Below are 20,623 nucleotides of genomic sequence, written 5' to 3' on the forward strand. Positions count from 1 at the left end.
TTGGAATTCTTTACTTATTTTGTCAGACCCTTCACTTACGCACACCTGTTCAAAAAAACAAAAAAAAAAAACAAACAAAAAAAAAAACATGTTTAATTTCGTTTGTGTTGGACTATTGTCATTAGTTCAGCCAAGGAAAAAAATCACTTTGGCACCAAAACCAACATTGTCTATTTCTGAAATGGTTTATTCTCTGTTGATTGCTGTATATTACTGGTCCTGTTCTAGGAGATCCACCCTCCCAGGCTTTGCCTTCTCTCTTTGAGAAGGACTTAGTTTATTGCTAATTGCCTGAGGTGCCCCAACCACGGAATGCCAACGAAGTATCTCAAACATTGGTACTTAAGGACTTATGTTACCATGCTGAAATAATAACGTTAGTATTTAGAAAGCCATTCCTGACATGGGGAGGGTAAGGTTTTTTGTAAGCATTTTGTACTTTCACCTAACAATTTAACAAAAAAAAAAAAAAAAAAAATTGAATTCAACTTCAAAATACTATTTGGAAAATATAACACCGTAACATAAGTACATAAGCACTCGGGCATGTTTTGCAGTCAAGAGTGTTGATCTTCCTCTGTGGCCCCCGTTTTTTTTTTCAATCTCACTTTCCGACCCTTGTGTCGCATCTTAACACCATTGGAGAGAGATAAATACAGTATCGATATATTTTTTTCATTTCTAGATTTCAACTGATATGCCCTTTTATCCTTGGATGTTAATTTTTATTTTTGTTGATTTGTGTGAAGTGAGGGAGGTGGGGTTGCCATTAGAAAATTTTATGTTTTACAAAAAACACTTATTGGTTGGGTTTTGTTCATGCATTGTCAATAACCTGGTATGATAAAAAATAACATGAATGTAAAAAAAAAAAAAAAAAAAAATTCTGAAGCCTCTCTTTAACAATGTTCTCATACCAGACTTATGTTATGCACAAGTTTTCAATTGATTTAAAAGTTAACCTCAAAATTCATAGCTCATCAAATTTTAGGTATTTTTATGGGGTGCCTGTTTACTTCAATTTGTTTAGCATAATTTATTACGGCAAAATCACGTTTGATACACCGGTTCCCGTCAGATCACCAAAGTTAAGCAATGATGAGCCTGGCCAGCACCAGATGGGTGACCATTTGGGATTTCCAGGTGCTGTATGTGCTCTCCGCTTTTCTCTGCATTGTTTCCAGTCGTCCTGTACTTCTCATTTCCACTGGACTCAAGTGGTTCCAATTTAAGAAAGGTGTGGTTGGGGATTGCACATCCTTTACCATGCAATTACATGCGCAGCTGCCCCTATAGGAGGTATCCTTTGTCTTTCAAGACTAAACAGAGGCGTCAAATTTGGCAATAAACAACAATCATGTTTCGATGTCATGTAAAGAAAAGGTGGTAAAAATTTACCAAGACGATGACACCATAGTCCATCACATGTCTAAATTTACCTTAACTTGTTGCGTTGTTGGTGTATTTTTTTATTTCACCTGGAAGTTTATTCCAAAGATCCACGATTCTGATTAAGAACGCAGCCCTCCTTCAGTTCAATTAACATTGATGGTGAAAAAGTTTCCTGTAGCGTTGTCCTCTTTTTGATGCAGGAGTGAATAAAAGATTCCGAGGTATATCACAATGCCATTGTAGGTCAAAATCAGATTATCACATAATGCAGATCTAGCCTGTAAAGACATTATGACCGGCTTGTAAGTCTGATAACCAATGACTCTATTTTTAACATGAGACAAGACTTTTGAATTAAAAAAACAAAACAAAAAAAAAACCTGGTGTTATCTTCATCTAGTCTACCGAACTGAACTTGAAAACAAGATCAAAAACCAAATCACCTCAGTTCTATTAAACACAAAACAAAAACCGAGTTTACAGACTGACTGATGACAGTTTCAAAGGAACAATGTTGTCTCAGTCGGCTTTCTATTTCATTTCTTCAATAGTGACCCCCATCACTTTCCCCTTCCACCTTTCCTATGTAGGTCGACCAATCTTGCATTAGGTCATGGTTTTATTTTTTCAATATCAGTTTCAGTCATACATTTCATAATTTTATTCATTTTTCTGCAGGTGATTTTATTTTTCCGAATTTAATTATTTTCATGTTTCTTGTGGAAAACTAATTTTTGTTAAGTTTTTTTTTTTTTTTTTTTTTTTTTTTTTAAATCTTAGATTTTCTATTGTTTTTCGAATTTCTCAATGTTTATTTTCATTATGGTTTTACGTATTTAGATTTACAGCTGTCTGCATATGTAACTTTCATTTAATAATGGACTTCATCTGGCCTGCGAACTGTCATTATAACACAATCTGGTCCATGGCGTCAAATGAGTTGCTGATCCCTGCTCTACAGCGAAGGCGCAGGATTTTGCCGTTTGTACGGTTAGGGATGGTATATGCTAAGAGTTTGTCGGAGCACATTCCATTAAAATACTTGTAAAACAGACACAGGGATACAACATCGCAATGATGGGACAGAGGTTAGAGTTTAACAGAGCTGGCTTTATGTCAGGTGTGAATATTTTTCTTTTTATTTTTGTGATGGAGTTCACTTTCTTTGCAGCAGCCTTGGCAATGTCTTCTATGCATTTGTTTCAATTCATATTACCTGTGAATGTTAAGCTAAGGAGTTTACGCTCAGCTCTCAGCTAGAACGTTATTGTCCATGGCAATCGGTGACTGGGAAAGTTCTTTTTAATTCCTGAAGGAAAGCAGTTTTGGCTTAGTAGCATTAAATTTACGTCACATTTCACTACAGACTGCAGGTCGTTTTTAAGGTTTCAGACATTACCTTGGGTATTTGTACATTTCTTTTTATGCAAGAATCACCACTTATCAAGGCCCGAAGGCCATTTAAGGATAAGGATTAATGAGTGTATTATAGTCACTAAGACAACGACTTATTAATAGTTAATGGTGGAAATGGGGTAGAAATGGATTATTTAGAAGGAGTGCTCAACAAGAATTTGATTACATTGGACATGAAGACGACTATATTGTAGTAAGCTGAAAAGCAGGCTAGCAGAACAGTTCCACAGGCAGGCAGTTCTAGGAAAGAATCTTTGTTTATGGAATTTGCATTCAGATTTAGGCATAGATAGAAACTGTTAATTGTTGTTGTAGTTAGATGAGTATTTTTTGTGATAGGTTTGCAAGGAGGAACCATGGATTAGAACTCTGATGAAAATAACAATGGAGCAGAGATAGGATCGCAACGTCTCTTCTGTGGTAAAGAGGTTACAAGGAATAAAAAAGGGTATCACCTACTAGGTTTTTTTTCTTACATGTCTGGTATAAAAGATTTTCCACTCGTGGACTTACACTCGGTCAAAGCTCAGATAATGGACTTTCCTATCTAAACATAATGGAACATTCCATTTTTTTTTTTTCTTTTTCTATTTTACTTATTTATGTCTCAGCTGCTTGTACATTTGGGCACTGACTACCAAGTTCTGTAGTTTTATTCAAAAACGCAGTTTCAAAATGAAAACGCTGGACTTCTGGGTTCTCTCGTGAAGCTGCAGTTCAGTCAGATGTGGTGTGAGGATTACTTACTTTCGCACAGAGGGAGAGTTAATTATCAATGTATCCTCTCTACTCCTCTGTCTTGGTGGCACAAATGTGTCAGGATAGCTGAAAACCTTGACAATGATCATCGAAGAGGACTTGGATAATTCTCAGATAGAATTGTGATTTGATCTCAAAAACACCATGAGTTGAGATGTGGTGCAGGTGCATACTAAAGAAAAAAAGTCGGTTCAACACAATAACCCCCCCTCCCTCTTTATATGTGCCTAAACCGAAATGTAGATTCCATGGAGAAAGCTTCTTTCTTAGAACTGCACGCCTGTGCAATTCTCTTCCGATTGCCTGCTTTCCAGCGGACTACAATCTGATTGTCTTCAAGTCCAACATAAACAAGTTCTTGATGAACCGTCCCCCCAAGCAATCCAATTTACACAATTCCCACTACTTATGTTTACTACGCTATAATCACATTGACTAATGTATATCCATTAACCCTTATCCTCGAGTGGCCTCCGGGCCTTGATAAGTGGCGATTCCTGTGTGTAAAAAAAAAAAAAAAAAAAAAAAAAAAAAAAAACCAGGATGAACGTCATTGCTGCTGCTGCTACTACTACTACCACCACCACCACCAGCAGCTCTTTTTTGTAACAAATTATTTTTGTTCATAAAAGCAAGTCTGTTGATTAGAAAATCATACAACGTTGTTTTTATCGTTCCGAAATATCCTTATCAGTTATTTTTTTTTTTTTTTAAATTTATTTTGTTATTTAAATTTGGACTTTAGAGTTTTGTTTTTTTATTTTCATAGTCCGTTCATCACTCAAATTTAAAATTAAGTTTCTAAAAATGTCTTTATGGCGAGAAATGTTTACTTTTTTTAGTTTCTGCTGAAATTGTAATTATGCCTTAATCTTTATTAATTCAACTTTTGTGCTTTTCCCAAAATATGAAATGTATTTGAACGGTAACGTTTATAAGGTACTAGTATAAAGATAAACGGTCCTGGATATGACCTTTAACTATATCCGATGGTGAGGCACCAGCTTGTGGGCTGTGAGGAGTGTGGAGTCACCCCTTAATTGCCACTGCTCCCAGGTCCACTCTGAACCAGAGTGGTAGTACCTGTTATGGGTTAAATAAAAACTAACTTGAAAAAAAAAAAAAACAAATATATCCTATTAAAATATTTTTCTTCAAAATCACTGTATTTGGCATGAAATAACCTAAAAAGGTTGATATGCCGTAAAACAAAAATCAACCAACATATAGATAAAATAAAACTATACTCAACAGTAATTTAGATATCAAAGAAAAACGTTTATCATGATCATACATTTTAATTTTTAAATGATACATTTTTTTTAAACATTTTAATTTTTTAAAACATTTTTTAAAACATTTTAATTTTTTAAAACATTTTTGAAAACATTTTAATTTTTTAAAACATTTTTGAAAACATTTTAATTTTTTAAAACATTTTTTAAAACATTTTAATTCTTAAAAACTTTTTTAAAACATTTTAATTGTTTTTAATCATAGATATTGTTTTTAATTATAGATTTCAATTTTTTTAATCATACATTTTAATTTTTTTAATCATAGATTTTAATTTTTTTAATCATAGATTTTAATTTTTTTAATCATAGATTTTAATTTTTTTAATCATAGATTTTAATTTTTTTAATCATAGATTTTAATTTTTTTAATCATAGATTTTAATTTTTTTAATCATAGATTTTAATTTTTTTTTTATCATAGATTTTAATTTTTTTTTTAATCATAGATTTTAATTTTTTTTTTAATCATAGATTTTAATTGTTTTAATCATAGATTTTAATTGTTTTAATCATAGATTTTAATTGTTTTAATCATAGATTTTAATTTTTTTAAGTCATAGATTAATTTTTTAATCGTAGAATTTAATTTTTTTAATTATGCTTTTTAAATCGTACACTTTTAAAATCATACATTTTTTTAATCATGCATCTAAAATATAAATAAAATATATCACCTGTCTGTTTAAATGTATGTATGTATGTATGTATGGATATATGCCGTCAACTTTCGATAGAGGCAATGGATTTTCATGAGATCGGTATCGTTTTGAAGCTCGAACCTTCGGACGACAAATATAAAAAATTTGGCTGAAAACATTAATGCCTTCACCCTCAACTGAACACTTTTCTATAAAGGGGGGTCGCTTTTTTCGCCGATATTTTCGAAAGTTATCCCCTCTTTTTAATTGACTAGCCTTAATTGAAACCTTCCCCTCTTCTGGTTTGGCGATGAACGCAACTGCAAAGACGTCACTTTTTTTTGTTGTTTTAAATGTTCTTTTCCTCCTTTGCGGTACGGGGTTTTTGTTTTTTTTAGCTTAACGCCAGTTTATTGTTTTTTTTTTTATAAATCATACATTTTATTTATTTTTAAGCATAGGTTTTTATTCATTTTTATATGTTTTATTATTTTATTAATTATAAATCTTTGTTTATTTTTCAGTCATTTATTTTTATGTATTTCTAAATCGTATATTTTAAATATTTTTAAGTGGTAAATTTTTAATTATTTTTAAAGGGTATACTTTTAATTATTTTTAAATCGTATACTTTTAATTATTTTTAAATCGTATACTTTTAATTATTTTTAAATCGTATACTTTTAATTATTTTTAAATCGTATACTTTTAATTATTTTTAAATCGTAAATTTTTAATTATGTTTAAATCGTGTTTTTTTAATGATTAAAAATAGACGATTTAAAAATTATTTTTAATTGGTAAATTTTGATTTTTTTTTTTAGTCGTAAATTTTCATTTTCTAGTCGTAAATTTTTATTTTTAAATCCTAAATTTTCTGTAAGAGAAAATTTTTATAGTACAAGCAACATGAAGGAGTCTTTCAAAAAATTTAAATACAAGGCGCTTCATCCCCCAAATGAAATGATGTTTCTGGAATAATATTCGTTAATGGCGACTGCTCATCTTAGCTCCAATTTATGGTCTTCTGTTGTCAAACTTTCACACAAAAAAAGACAACACTCGTCTAGCTAGAACCACTACCAACAATTGGTCATCTTCAAATCAATAAATACTTATCATAATCTGTTGCCATTTTAATTCCATTTATCATTTTCAAACCATCTCATAATATTCTTCATCATTCAACTGATAATCTTCTTGCTGTCTGAAGATACTTGCTTCTTGCCATAAAATGCACCAAGCATTGATGTTATTTTTCTTCTGTTCTCTTTGCAAAACTCAGTCATGTTCTGAAAATCAAAAACGAAAACAATTCTCTACAAAACAACCAAACTAAACACCCTGACTAAATATTTAAAGATATCAAGAACTTGATGCATAAAAACTTTTACCAAAATGACCGCATTCGGTTGTTCTGTTTTACGGCATATCAACCCTTTTCAAGTTATTTAATGCCGAATCTGGTGATTTTGAAGAACGATGTTTTAATATAGAATATTTGTTTTTTAAGTCGTTTTTTTTTTTTTTTTCTTTTTTTTTTTTACACAGTGATCACCACTTATCAAGGCCCGGAAGCCACTCAGGGATAAAGGTTATTGCAAGTACATTACGTTAGTGTGGAGATTTGATGAAGTGTTTACTTAAGGGGGCGGTTCATTAGGAATTTGTAAACATTAGACTTGAACACATCCAAGTCGTATTTTATTTAACCCATAGTTGGGACCCTAACAGGTACTACCACTCCGTGTCAGAGTGGACCTGGGAGCAATTGAAGGGTGGCTCCACACTCCCCAGAGCCCGCAAGCTGGGGCCTCACCATCGAATATAGTTTAAGGTCATATCCAGGACCATGACCGCATTCGACATTAAATAACCTAAAAGGAGTTGATGTGCCACAAAACAAGCAAATCAAACTGTGATTAAATATTTGAAGATATAAAGCACTTTAGTCATAAAAACTTTTAACAAAATGAACAGATTTAGCATTAGGGTTGATGCACCGTAAGTCAAAACAGCCAATCAGTTTGTAATCTATCCAATTCATTAATCTTTATCCTTGAGTTGCTTTTTAACCATGACAAATGGTGACTTATTAGTATTGCAACAACCCAAACTAATCATGTGGAAAAAATGTAAGACATGAATTAACTGATAATTTAAATCATAAGAAATTATACGCAAATGACTTGATTTAGTATTTAATGAGCAGGAGGGGGGGGTCACATGTTCACCAAGTCTTGCAAAGACAATCTTGTAAGGAACTATACAAAGAGAAATAAGGAGGGACAGATAAGGAAAGATTGGGAATGGCAACATTCGAGAATAGGCAGGACTAGCACTGACTATCATGCCGAGGACCATTAGGGTTGACTGTTGGAAATCTGGTTGGCAAATCATCATTGGTGCTCCACTGGTCAACCAGAGCGTAAAATATATTAATAATGAAAACAAAAAAATAAAATATATTAATAATATATATACATATATATATATATATATATATATATATATATATATATATATATATATATATATATTAATAATGAAAATAAAAAATATATTAATAATGAAAATAAAAAATATATTAATAATGAAAATAAAAAATATATTAATAATGAAAATAAAAAATATATTAATAATGAAAATAAAAAATATATTAATAATGAAAATAAAAAATATATTAATAATGAAAATAAAAAATATATTAATAATGAAAATAAAAAATATATTAATAATGAAAATAAAAAATATATTAATAATGAAAATAAAAAATATATTAATAATGAAAATAAAAAAATATATTGATAATGAAAATAAAAAAATATATTGATAATGAAAATAAAAAAATATATTGATAATGAAAATAAAAAAATATATTGATAATGAAAATAAAAAAATATATTGATAATGAAAATAAAAAAATATATTAATAATGAAAACAAAAAAAAATATATTAATAATGAAAACAAAAAAAAATATATTAATAATGAAAACAAAAAAAAATATATTAATAATGAAAACAAAAAAAAATATATTGATAATGAAAACAAAAAAAAATATATTTATAATGAAAACAAAAATATATATATATATTAATAATGAAAACAAAAAAAATATTAATAATGAAAACAATATATATATATATATTAATGAAAACAAAAAAATATATATATTAATAATGAAAACAAAAAAAATATATATTAATAATGACAACAAAAAAAAAAAATATATTAATAATGACAACAAAAAAAATATATTAATAATGAAAACAAAAAAATATATATATTAATAATGAAAACAAAAAAATATATATATTAATAATGAAAACCAAAATATATATATATATTAATAATGAAAACAAAAAAATATATATATATATATATATATATTAATAATGAAAACAAAAAAATATATATATATTAATAATGAAAACAAAAAAATATATATATATTAATAATGAAAACAAAAAATATATATATATTAATAATGAAAACAAAAAATATATATTAATAATGAAAACAAAATATATATATATATATATATTAATAATGAAAACAAAAAAAATATATATATATTAATAATGAAAACAAAAATATATATATATTAATAATGAAAACAAAAAAATATATATATATTAATAATGAAAACAAAAAAATATATATATATTAATAATGAAAACTAAAACCCTATTGACACACCGGTCCTCCTCAGATAACTGAAAATCAGTGAGATTAACCATGATTAACCATAAGTTGTGCCAAAAGTAAAACCTATTTTTTTTTGTTAACTCAGAAAATTGAAAAGCTATGAAAACAGTAGTGGTACCGTTAAAACAGGCCAAGATCACAGTATAGTATCTGTTCTGACGTTTCACTTAAGTTAATTGTGGTCCTTGGTCAGTAAAGGGGAAACCCTTTATACTGAAACAATTACTATTTATTTGGATACTGCCAAAGTGCTCCCTTCTGGGGGGATATGGTTTTCCCCCGACATTAAAAATGACCTTGTGTCTAATTTGCTTTCGTGGGGAAGCAAATAAATATATCGTTAAAACGAGCGACCTTTTGTGATCCAGAATTTATTTTTCTACATAGTCACCCCATTCTCAACGCACCTTTGCTTCTGACAACCGTCCATGACAGAAGTTGCTTTCTTAGTCTCACACCATCAATATCTGCAACAAAGAGATGAAACTTTCATGAATGCATAAGTTCACTCATGATAACAATGTAATTCGCAATCACCTCTGATTCATTTGGAGGGAATAAAAAAAATAGTTTTACAGACAGGGTTATTAATGATCTTGGGATAAAATTTGTGTGTATGTTTGTAGAACAGGAGATTTCGATGGTATGATCACATTAAAAGAATAGATGAATTCTTGAATTACTAGATGTAGAACGGTTGGAATGGCAGAGGAAGACCTAGGACATGATAAGAATAGACCTGAGAGAAAGAGGGGTGAATAAAAACCTGGTCAGAGATAGGTTATCCAGGAAATCAATTTCTGAAATCAGTTCAACACATGCCAGTATGTGAAATTGACGTTAAACTGAATAAGTCGATGTTGATGGCGGGGAAGCCCTCTTTCCATTTCCATCAGCCAATCAGAAAACCTTGTCTGAGTTGTTTAAATACACTAACCCAGACACTCTTTGTGTCCCCCCCCCCCCTTTCCCTGTCTGACACAATTACATCTTTTCTTGTTCAGTGTTGAAAAAAAAACTTTTCTTTTTTTTTTTTTTGTTCCTGGTCTTGCGCACTCTCGTCTGTGGTAGGGAGTCTGTCCCTAATTCACTAAGGAAAGCACGGGCATCTTCCAACTCATCTAATTTTCCATAACATCACATATGCGATTGATAGATGGGTAGGTGCGGGGGGGGGAGAAAAGCTTAAGCTCCCCCCCCCTCCATAACAGGGTCTAATATAGTGTTAGACCCTGTTATGGAGGGGGGGGGGACAAAGTATATATTTTCATTTGATAAAATCGAGGATCATTAAGGACAGTTAATTAGAAAATGGGTTGTCGGATTATTTATTTATTTTTTTTTTTCACAAGATCAAATTAAACAGTGTTTTTTTTTTTTTTTTTTTTTTTTTTTTTTTTTTTTATCGAGGTGACTTCATCTTGTTTCTGGATGAATTTCTTCTGTACGAAAATTTGAGTTCCTCTACTCCTAATTGCAGGAGGATAAATTTTGAGGTGCAATAGCGTCACGACTGGATGATATGGGATGAAATATCCTATCGGAAAAATTCAGGTGCATTCTGGATTTAAGAACAAAATTCAAAATAATTGACTCGGTCAAGGAGTTCTCCTCTGACTGAGAACAAACTACAACTACACTCCGAAAAATCATTTGCAAGAGGAGTTTTAAAAAAACCTTTACAAATTAGACACAAGGTCATCAAAAGTATAGGATGCCAAAAGGAGAGCTCCGTGGTCATCTTCTGTCTATTCTACTTCTAACTAGATGCACAATCAATCTTTCATTAATTCTTTCGCGATTTGTCTATCACTTGCACTTCAGCAATTACCATAATACCACATTTACCTTATGAACTGTACTGCTTGTATCCCCAATACTTTTAAATGAATTTTCAAATACATAGTGTTTTACAGTTTATTAATTTATTTTTATTTCGGACTATTATTCTCATCTTTATTAGTTGTTGTTTTTCATCTTTTATTGGTTTGTTTATTCACAACGTTTCGGCCAACTATTCCTCTGGCCTTCGTCAGGTGGTAACCACGACGGATAGGAACTTCGAATCTCCTAACTACATTTTCAGCCATCACTGCCATCCGTAGTCGTTGTCGTCTCACCACATTTTTGGCCAAGTAAACCTCTGGCACGCTTTGGGTGGGATTGAAACCGCTATCTTCAGACAATGTTCATCTGGAACTGTAGAGATTCAACGTCTCTATCAACTGCGCCACGGGCCCCGAAGGGCGATCAAGGTTGGAATAAAGATGAGAATAAAAGTCCGAAATAAAAATAAATTAATATATATATAATGCTCATCTCAAAAATGAATTCCAATTAAGGAATAATATGTTTTACAGTTTGTTTAGAATTGAAAAATGAGCAGGTTGGTCTCTAAATGAAAGTGAGACTTATGTGAGTGTAGAAAGGAATATGGGTGGGGTTTGGAAGTGGATGTTGCCCTTTGAAAGTAAATGCAATTTCGAATACAAACCACGAGTAAATGAAAAGTGGAGAATAGTGAACACATGTTAAAAAAAAAAAAATTGCAAAAATAGTTAAACTTCACAAATGAGGCACAAGGTCATCAAAAGCGTGGGATGTGAAAAGGGGGGGGGGTCCGTAGACATCTTCAGTGTATCCTACTTTTAACTAGATGAAATGAAAATAAAAGTACGGCACTAACTCTAGGCGGGTTTAACCGGTTTCCTCTGAAGGAGGAAGTTCTATGGGAGTATGAAATTCACAGGCGGTCCCCAGACCATTAAGAGATAACGACGTTGGGGTTTTACAGCTTTTGCGGGGGGGGGGGCGACGTCCTCTTACATTTTTTTTTTTTACATAGGGGTCATCACTTATCAAGGCCCAGAGACCACTCAAGGATAAGGGTTACCGAGTGTACAGTGGTCAATGGGATATCTTGGTTGCAATAATAAAAACATATATATATCCGAACCTAAGCGAACACCCAACAGGTCAAGACATACTTACCAAGAAATCATCTCACCAACGAGACGCCAAAAGCTTAAACATTAAGACTCAAATTTTAAAGTAACCCCCTCCTCCTACCCCCACATATTCCCCTTCCCCCCTCCATGTATCCCTATGCCCTCAGCCACACCAGAAATTAACTTCCCAGACACTCCCCCACAACCACATATGGTCCTTAAACTCCAAAACTAAAACATTACCGACATACCAAGCACCCCCCTCCCATCTTTCCCCCTTGTTCCCTTCCTCTCACTCCCCCCCGCTCTTCTCGCGCCCCTCCCCTGACATCATTCACTCTTTCATCCCATCATAACGAACATTTCTGTAAAAGTCTGAGGAAGCTACAGACGGCAAAAAAAAAAAACGGCCTGGTAGCTGAAACAATAATGTAACTTAACAGAAAGATACGGTAATAAAAAAATAAAACGTGTATATATATATATATATATATATATATATATATATATAATAATTATGTATAGACACTAGTATTTCATGCTTATGCTATCATCAGTGAAGGAGATGACAATTCCTGCCATTCAGGAGATTCAAACCCAGCCATAAAGTCACCTTCAACTCCATCTGCTTAAGCTTTTATCTCCGGACCACCAAACAATTGCTATGGGAATGAAGGAACTCATATTTTCTTTTTTACCTTTTCCAATCTCCGAAATTTTTCTTTTATTAAAAAAAAAAGAATTGTAAATGTAATTATAACACAATATAAATATCAATATTAATTTCCCCCTGTTAAAAATTGTCCACCCATTTAATTAACCACCCGAACACGTGACCATGACAAAATATATAAATTTTAACGCATATAATATCAAACATAATTTTAAAAAACGTAATTTCAAGAACCTAAATGACCTAATCTGCCTGAGAATGACAAATGTTCTCGCCGAAAGCGCTCGCATTGCAAAAAAAAAAAAAAAAAAAAAAAAAAAAAATTGACCCAACTTATACAATTTTGATAAAAAATATAAAAAGGAAAATTCGGAAGTTGGAAAAAGAAAAAAAATCCATGCTTTTTAATAAGATTTGCCTCAACGTGAACATGCTGCCTAAATATACCTGATAAATATATTTCTGTAGAAATATATTTTCCTATTATATATCAATCATTATTTAAGAAGCTCAATGTAATTACAGAGCAATATAGAGAATATATGACAAAAAGTTATATTCCAAAATTCATGATATTGACCATCTTATAATTTATTCCTTTAATTCAGTTGACTTATACAATTCTTGACAGTGTGTTTCGTAGCGCAAAATCAATCACTTAATTCTTATATCAATCAGTGAATCTATTATATCCTTAACTCAACAGAAGAAATTGACGGATTGATTGTTGCTATTTCTTCTGATGAGTTAAGGGCATAATAGATTCACTGATTGATATAATAATTAAGTGATTGATTTTGCGCTACGAAACAGATACTGTCAAGAATTATATAAGTCAACTGAATTAAAGGAATAAATTATAAGATTGTCAACACCATGAATTTTGGAATATAACTTTTTGTCATTTATTCTCTCTCTCTCTCTCTCTCTCTATCTATCTATCTATATATATATATATATATATATATATATATATATATATATATATATATATATATATATATATATATAGCTGAAAATGCGAAGCTCGTTGTTTGTTTGTTTACAAACAGGCGGTTTGAGCACTGTAAGAGTGGTGGTGGATGTCTATTTAAATAGACATTCCGACGAGTTATTTGCGGGCGTCCCTTCTGTGGTCGAGTGGGAGAACTGCCGACTGTCAACACGACGGTTCTAGGTTCAATCCTTGGCTTGGGAGAGATGCTAGTCTAGCGGCACTGATGAGTTGTGATACAACGAAATAGGACTGTATGTCGATGACTACAAATATATATATATATATATATTCGCGTACACACAGCTTTTATTGATATTGTTAAACTCTTTTTGAGATACTTTTATTGATATTGATATAATCTGACGATTAGTTGATTTTTTTTTTTTTGCTAGATTTATTAAACACGGGTATGTTTTCATGTTCGGAATGCCTACTACATGGGAACGTTATTTTAAAGCGCCAGTTATGTAAACACGATTTTCGGCTCGCAATTTCATTATTTTCCTGCAATGAAAAATTTTTTTTTTAATTATTACTAGTTTATTTTGCCCTTCTTCTTTTAAATGGTACAAAAGTTATATTGATAATATTAATTTATAATAAAGTTACATCGTTTTACATATGGGGGGGGGTAATTCTGTGGTGACTTTTGGAGGTGCCTAACGTACACACAGCTTTTATTGATGTTGTTAAACTTTTTTTGAGGTACAAAAGGTGAAAGGAATTTCCACTGTTTCTCTCTCTGTCACTAGACAATATTGCCAGAGTGGTAGTAGTCGTATCGGCTAAAGAAAGGTTGTAATAACAAGTGTCTACCCCTTCTTTCTTTTAAGTCTTTTTCTTTATACCCCCTACAGCAATTTTTTGCTATGTCCCCCCCCTCTCTCTCTCATAAAGATTGGATAATGTTATCAGTCTGAAAGAGGTAAGGGCTTTTTTTTTTTTTTTTTTTTTTTTTTTTTGTGTGATTATTTCAGTGGGATGGTGTTTTCTTTCTCTTGTTAGTCCAGACGTTTTTTTTTTTTTTTAATTGAATTTCTTATTCTCTATCCTTTCAAATAAATAAAACAGACACAAAAAAAAATAACAAACAAACTTGGAACAAAAACTGTCTAGAGCAAACCTTCCTCTTTTCTTTTCACCATTGTAAACTACCCTCCCCCTGTCTGATGGCTTGTCAACTTTGCCTGTTTAAACCATATGTATTGTTTGAAGGTCCTTCAGAGCAGGGGTTCTCAAGCATGGGTGGATTTATCCTCTAGACCAGGATTTTATGGGTTTTAAAGACTGAAATGGGATCCTAGCCAATTGACAGACTAAAAATTATTCCACTAGTCTAAAGGTTGTGTTGTTGACAGTCTGGGTAATTTTTGGTCACCTTGCTCATGTCCAGCCAGGATATCGTTCTGTGTACTTCTAGAAGTTCATCCTCCCAGGCTTTACCTTCTCTCTCTTAGAAAAGATTATCATATTGCTAATTACCTACATTTATTGTGGAGCCAGAGTGCGTGCGCCTCTTGAGTGCTGTATTTTCTGTCTCATTTTTCGACCTGGTAACACATTTTTCTGCGGTGAGAGGGGGGGGGGTAAATACAAGCTACAATCTGTAAGATGTAAAATTGGAGCACAGGGGGGAGCAGTACTAGTGATTGCAAAAGTTGTGCGTGGACAAAGTAAATCTGAGGAACTTCTGCCATTATTGACCAGCAGAGTGTTGCCACTGTTGACCAAGGGAAGAATTGGTCAGACATGTTTATGCAGTGTGGTGATGCATAGAAGTGAAACGTAGCCAATAAGGGTTGAGGACATGCGTTGCATGGAGAGAAATGATATTAGAATGACACGATGGATGTGTAATGTAAGTCTTAAAGACGGACTTAGTTTTAAGGACTTCAGAGCAAAATGAAATCTGGTTAGTTTGGAGAGATCTGTGCAAAACAGAAGACTTTGATGCTATGACCATGTTGAAAGAATGAGTGAAACTTCTTGATTTAGTAGATGTAGATCAGTTGAAGTAGCATGTTCAGTTCACAGAGGAAGGTAAAGGAAAACCTGGAAAGAAGTGGTAAAAATCAAATTGAGAGGAAAAAGGGGTAAATAAGGACTTGGCCAAAGAGCTTAGTTTGGAAGTTATTTTCTTGAAGACGTTTAATGCATGATCGTTACTGATGAGTTTTTCATGTTAAATCCTACGTTCCAATAACAGTAACGTTCACAGGGAACATGAGTTGGAACAAATAAATTGAGAGCATTGCCACGGCCGCTGTGAGGAAGGTGGGCTCTCTCTACCATGCTAGAAAGCTACTTACGCCTGAAAGTATCCTGTACCTCTATAAGGCCACCATCCGCGTATGTAAGGAGTATTGTTGTCACATTTGGGCTGGTGCATTTGCTACTGGTCCTTCACTCCTAGACAGGATTCAAAAGAAAGTCGTCAACCTGATAGGTCCTGAACTGTCATCTAAGCTTCAACCTCTGTCCCATCAATGAAATGCTGCTTTACTCTGCCTGTTTTACAAGTATTTTAATGGTGAATGTTCCGACGAGCTGCAAGCACTTGTACCCCCCCCCCCCGACGTAAATACCCCCAACAAACCCAACAAGCAGCAAAATCCCACCCCTACACAGTAAAGATCCCTAGATGTAAGAAAGCCTTCTACTCCAATAGTTTCTTCCCTAGAACTGCTAGAGTTTGGAACTCCGTTCTGGGTTCCTATTTTCTCAACTGTACTGACATGCAGAAGTTCAAGTGTAATGTGAACAGATATCTCATCTTCCTACATAATATACCTGCAACTTACGTCCCCGATAGTAGCCCCCCCCCCCCTACATCAAAGTGGCACTGTGCCTTGTTTGGTTTGAAAACGGAATAAAAAATGAAAAAACGAAAACATCACATAGTACGGATGGCTATATGCAAATACCGTGAACGAGCTGACGTCATGGTAAGGAAAAAGAAGACTATAAAAAGGAGAGAGCCTGTTTGAGACAACTATCATGTGGGAGATATGCATGATGTTCAAAAACACGTTCCAGTAGACGATCGCGTTAGGGACATTACAACAGTAATGATAGAATGAGGAAATAAATGTCGCTGTTACAACAACAACAAAAAAAAAAAAGGAAAAAAAAAAAAGCGACTTTAAGTTCTTTTCTATTCTTTGTCTGCTTTGTAACTGAGGCTACAACGTGTTGGTTCCATGATTTGTTTTTTTTTTTTAGTTTATCTGTGTTGTGTCAGATCAGAAAACAAACTTGGCATACGATCGTAAGGGAAGACAACAATCTAAGCAAATTCTTGTGGAACACAATACGATAGGGCTGCTTCCCAGCTGACTGCAACTGCACCGTTTTCAAGTTCAGTGTAAACAAATTCGTGTTGAGCCGTCCTCTTAAAAAAAAAAAAAAAGAAAAAAAAATTATGCTCGATTTCAACTATAGTTGCCTATCATCATTGTGTTGTCTCGTTTTGGAGTTTCTATGTTCAATCCATCCCTCTTTCTGTTTCTTGTAAATTTGTTTTCACCTATCGTTTCAAACACTTTCACAGATTCACTGATTCTGTTCACTATCGCTAAAAATCTACTATTGGGCCATGTATGGGGAGAAGTGTTGTCATACTTGGATTAGTGAATCTCTGTCCCATTTGATAAGATGCAGAAACGTATATTTTATTTGATTAACCTCATTTGCCATGCAATCTCTCTCTCTGGTGTTGCTGGTCTTGATCTTTTCCATAAATACTATTATGTAATGTGTTCTTCAGAATTGTCTGATCTATTTCTTACTTTCATTCCAGCTCGTTTGACTAATTCGTCTAATGGTCTCCATCAATTACCACATTGTAATACAGCTTTCTAATCCAGTATCTTCTTTCCAAAGAATTTGTGGAGCTCTCTTCTTGCTAAGCGTTTTCCTCTCACTTATAGCCTTCGTCTTTTGGGGACGAAGGCCAATAGGCATCTCCTACTTTTACAATAATCATCTTTTGTTCTTGTTAGTTCCTCATCCAGTGGCTTCACTATGTCTGGAGTTATTTTAACACACACACATACACAAAAAAAAACACCATCTTTGTTTTCCTAGCCAATAACTGAGCAAGGGAAACCACTCTAAGTAACTTGCAACCAAGGGAAAGAACTCTGAATGCATGGCGGTTAAAGTTAAGGAAACGATGGTGAATGAAGAGATCCAAACTTAATGGATCAGGGGATTAGCATGGGTCGCTGATTGTCTGAAGAAGTTCAGTTAGATCAAGAAGAAATAGTGCTATTTTGTCAATATCAAGTACATGAGTTCTCCAGTTTTTAATGACATTCAATTTTTTGTAATTCGGAAAAAAAGCAGAATTGCATGCTTCTTAACATTAAAAAAGCCGGGTTTCTGCTTTTTTTTATTTTTATATAAGAAAAGGCTTATTCTACATTGGCTTAATCTTATTTTGCCGTTTCTTGTTTTCTCTATAATTTTTTCTTTTTTGTGTTTTTTCTATCTTTATTTTCTTCCCTATGTCTTGACTTGTATTTCTCCTCACTTGAAATGTTAATTTTGCCATGCTTCAAACGATTCATGATGGAAAATCTAGTGGTGGAGAAGATAAAATAATTTTTTTTTTTTTATATCTCTTAATCGTGCATTTTCTTTGTTGTGTTATTGAACCAAACGTTTTTAGTGGTTCAAACTTTTATTACATAAACTTTGATGTATGAAATAAAATTTGAAGATCTAGAGCTAATTTTATCAGAATTCAACCAAGTTAAAAACAAAAATGATATTAAAACACATCATTCGATGCATTTAGTGTGAAAGAATGTTATATAGATTAAAACCTTTTACTAAATAAATCACCCCCTTAACCAAAAATTTCTTTTGGTCCATTAATTGTGAACATCCTTAAAAATTTGAAAAAAAAAAAAAACAAATAAAATTAATTTAAATTTAGAATAGTGGATCAGTTTCTCATCAATTTAGCATAATGATTAGAATTTGTTAATCACCAAAATGTAATTTTTTTTATCAATACTTTCTTCTTCAATGCTAAACGGTCCGATTATGTCATGTTTACAGATGTTGACCTATGAGATGCACTTCAGTTAGTGCAGTGGTATTTCAAGGACTTCATCTAGCACTTGAGATTACCAGAAGTCTTTCTTGCTGTTGATGTGGGTCTTATGGAGAGAAAATCTTGCATTACCTTAATCTTGTTTTCAAGCAATCAGTCCATTCCAAGTCATGTCATCAATCCAATATCATTTCAAGTAAGCACATGTTTCATTTTGAACTGAATAAATCTTTTAGATTCATTATTCTGAGCTTAATAAAAGCATATATTAATAATATTTTTGTGTGCTTTTTGCTTTTACATGACTTATAATTATAATTCTCACGAGCGATAATTTATGGAACTAAGTTACAAATTCTTGAAAGAATACGGAATTTAAAAGAACAAAATTTATCACGCAATTAAATCAATCAATGTTTTTGTTGTAAAAAATAGTCAATTGCTAATTGTTTAAATTAAAGAACTGAAATGATCGCTTGGATTAAGGATTAGTAATAAAATTAAATAAGGATTTGGGGAGGCTTATCACTTGTACTTAGTGGTAAGTTTGTGAAAGCTTGATAAGACATATTTGGAAATTATGAGAGATGAATGGGGGGGGGACGACGCCAGGTCCTTCTTCCAGCAGGAAAATTCATCTTGATTTCAGATTTTTTAGACATTGGTTATTCACATTCCAGAAATATGCAATTTACAGAAAAAACACTTTTTTGTATTAATTAATCTGAAACATCTATGATACATTAGACAGACTGTTCACTATAGATTTAGAAAGTAACAAACAGATTTCAACCCAAAGCAGTATGCAGATAACGTATACTGATCTCTATCTACAGCTGGCCTACGTCAAAAAAAGAAAAAAAAAATGAGTTCCAAAAATTTATTACTAATTAAAATGAATCTGAACTTGAATCTGAAGTCTATAAGGATGGAAGATTAATCAAGAAGCTAGCAGTAATCCATGGGTGTAAGGTCCCATTTTCAAAAATCAAAATTCATAAGTGTAAGGTCTCATTTTCAAAAGGCAAAATCCATGGTTGTAAGGTCTCATTTTCAAAAGGCAAAATCCATGGTTGTAAGGTCTCATTTTCAAAAGGCAAAATCCATGGGTGTAAGGTCTCATTTTCAAAAGGCAAAATCCATGGTTGTAAGGTCTCATTTTCAAAAGGCAACATCCATGAGTGTAAGGTCTCATTTTCAAAAGGCAAAATCCATGGTTGTAAGGTCTCATTTTCAAAAGGCAACATCCATGAGTGTAAGGTCTCATTTTCAAAAGGCAACATCCATGAGTGTAAGGTCTCATTTTCAAAAGGCAAAATCCATGGGTGTAAGGTCTCATTTTCAAAAGTCAAAATCTATGGATATAAGGTCTCATTTTCAAAAGTCAAAATCTATGGATATAAGGTCTCATTTTCAAAAGTCAAAATCTATGGTTGTAAGGTCCCATTTTTATAAGTCAAAATCCATGGTTGTAAGATCTCATTTTCAAAAGTCAAAATCCATGGTTGTAAGGTCTCATTTTCAAAAGGCAAAATCCATGGGTGTAAGGTCTCATTTTCAAAAAGCAAAATCCATAGTTGTAAGGTCTCATTTTCAAAAAGCAAAATCCATAGTTGTAAGGTCTCATTTTCAAAAAGCAAAATCCATAGTTGTAAGGTCTCATTTTCAAAAAGCAAAATCCATAGTTGTAAGGTCTCATTTTCAAAAAGCAAAATCCATAGTTGTAAGGT

At 32.4% G+C, this 20,623-nt stretch overlaps 1 protein-coding gene and 1 pseudogene across 3 annotated transcripts in view; both read left to right on the forward strand.

Annotated features, from left to right (window-relative positions):
* Positions 1-20,623, forward strand: part of LOC145247332 (kelch-like protein 26) — a 294,307-nt gene that overhangs the window by 261,397 nt on the left and 12,287 nt on the right. The window lies entirely within an intron of this gene.
* On the forward strand, positions 1,038-1,155 carry LOC145247722 (5S ribosomal RNA; annotated as a pseudogene).

This window comes from Euprymna scolopes, chromosome 25 (assembly GCF_053919585.1).
Source record: "Euprymna scolopes isolate OS-2025 chromosome 25, ASM5391958v1, whole genome shotgun sequence".
NCBI lineage: Eukaryota > Metazoa > Mollusca > Cephalopoda > Sepiida > Sepiolidae > Euprymna > Euprymna scolopes.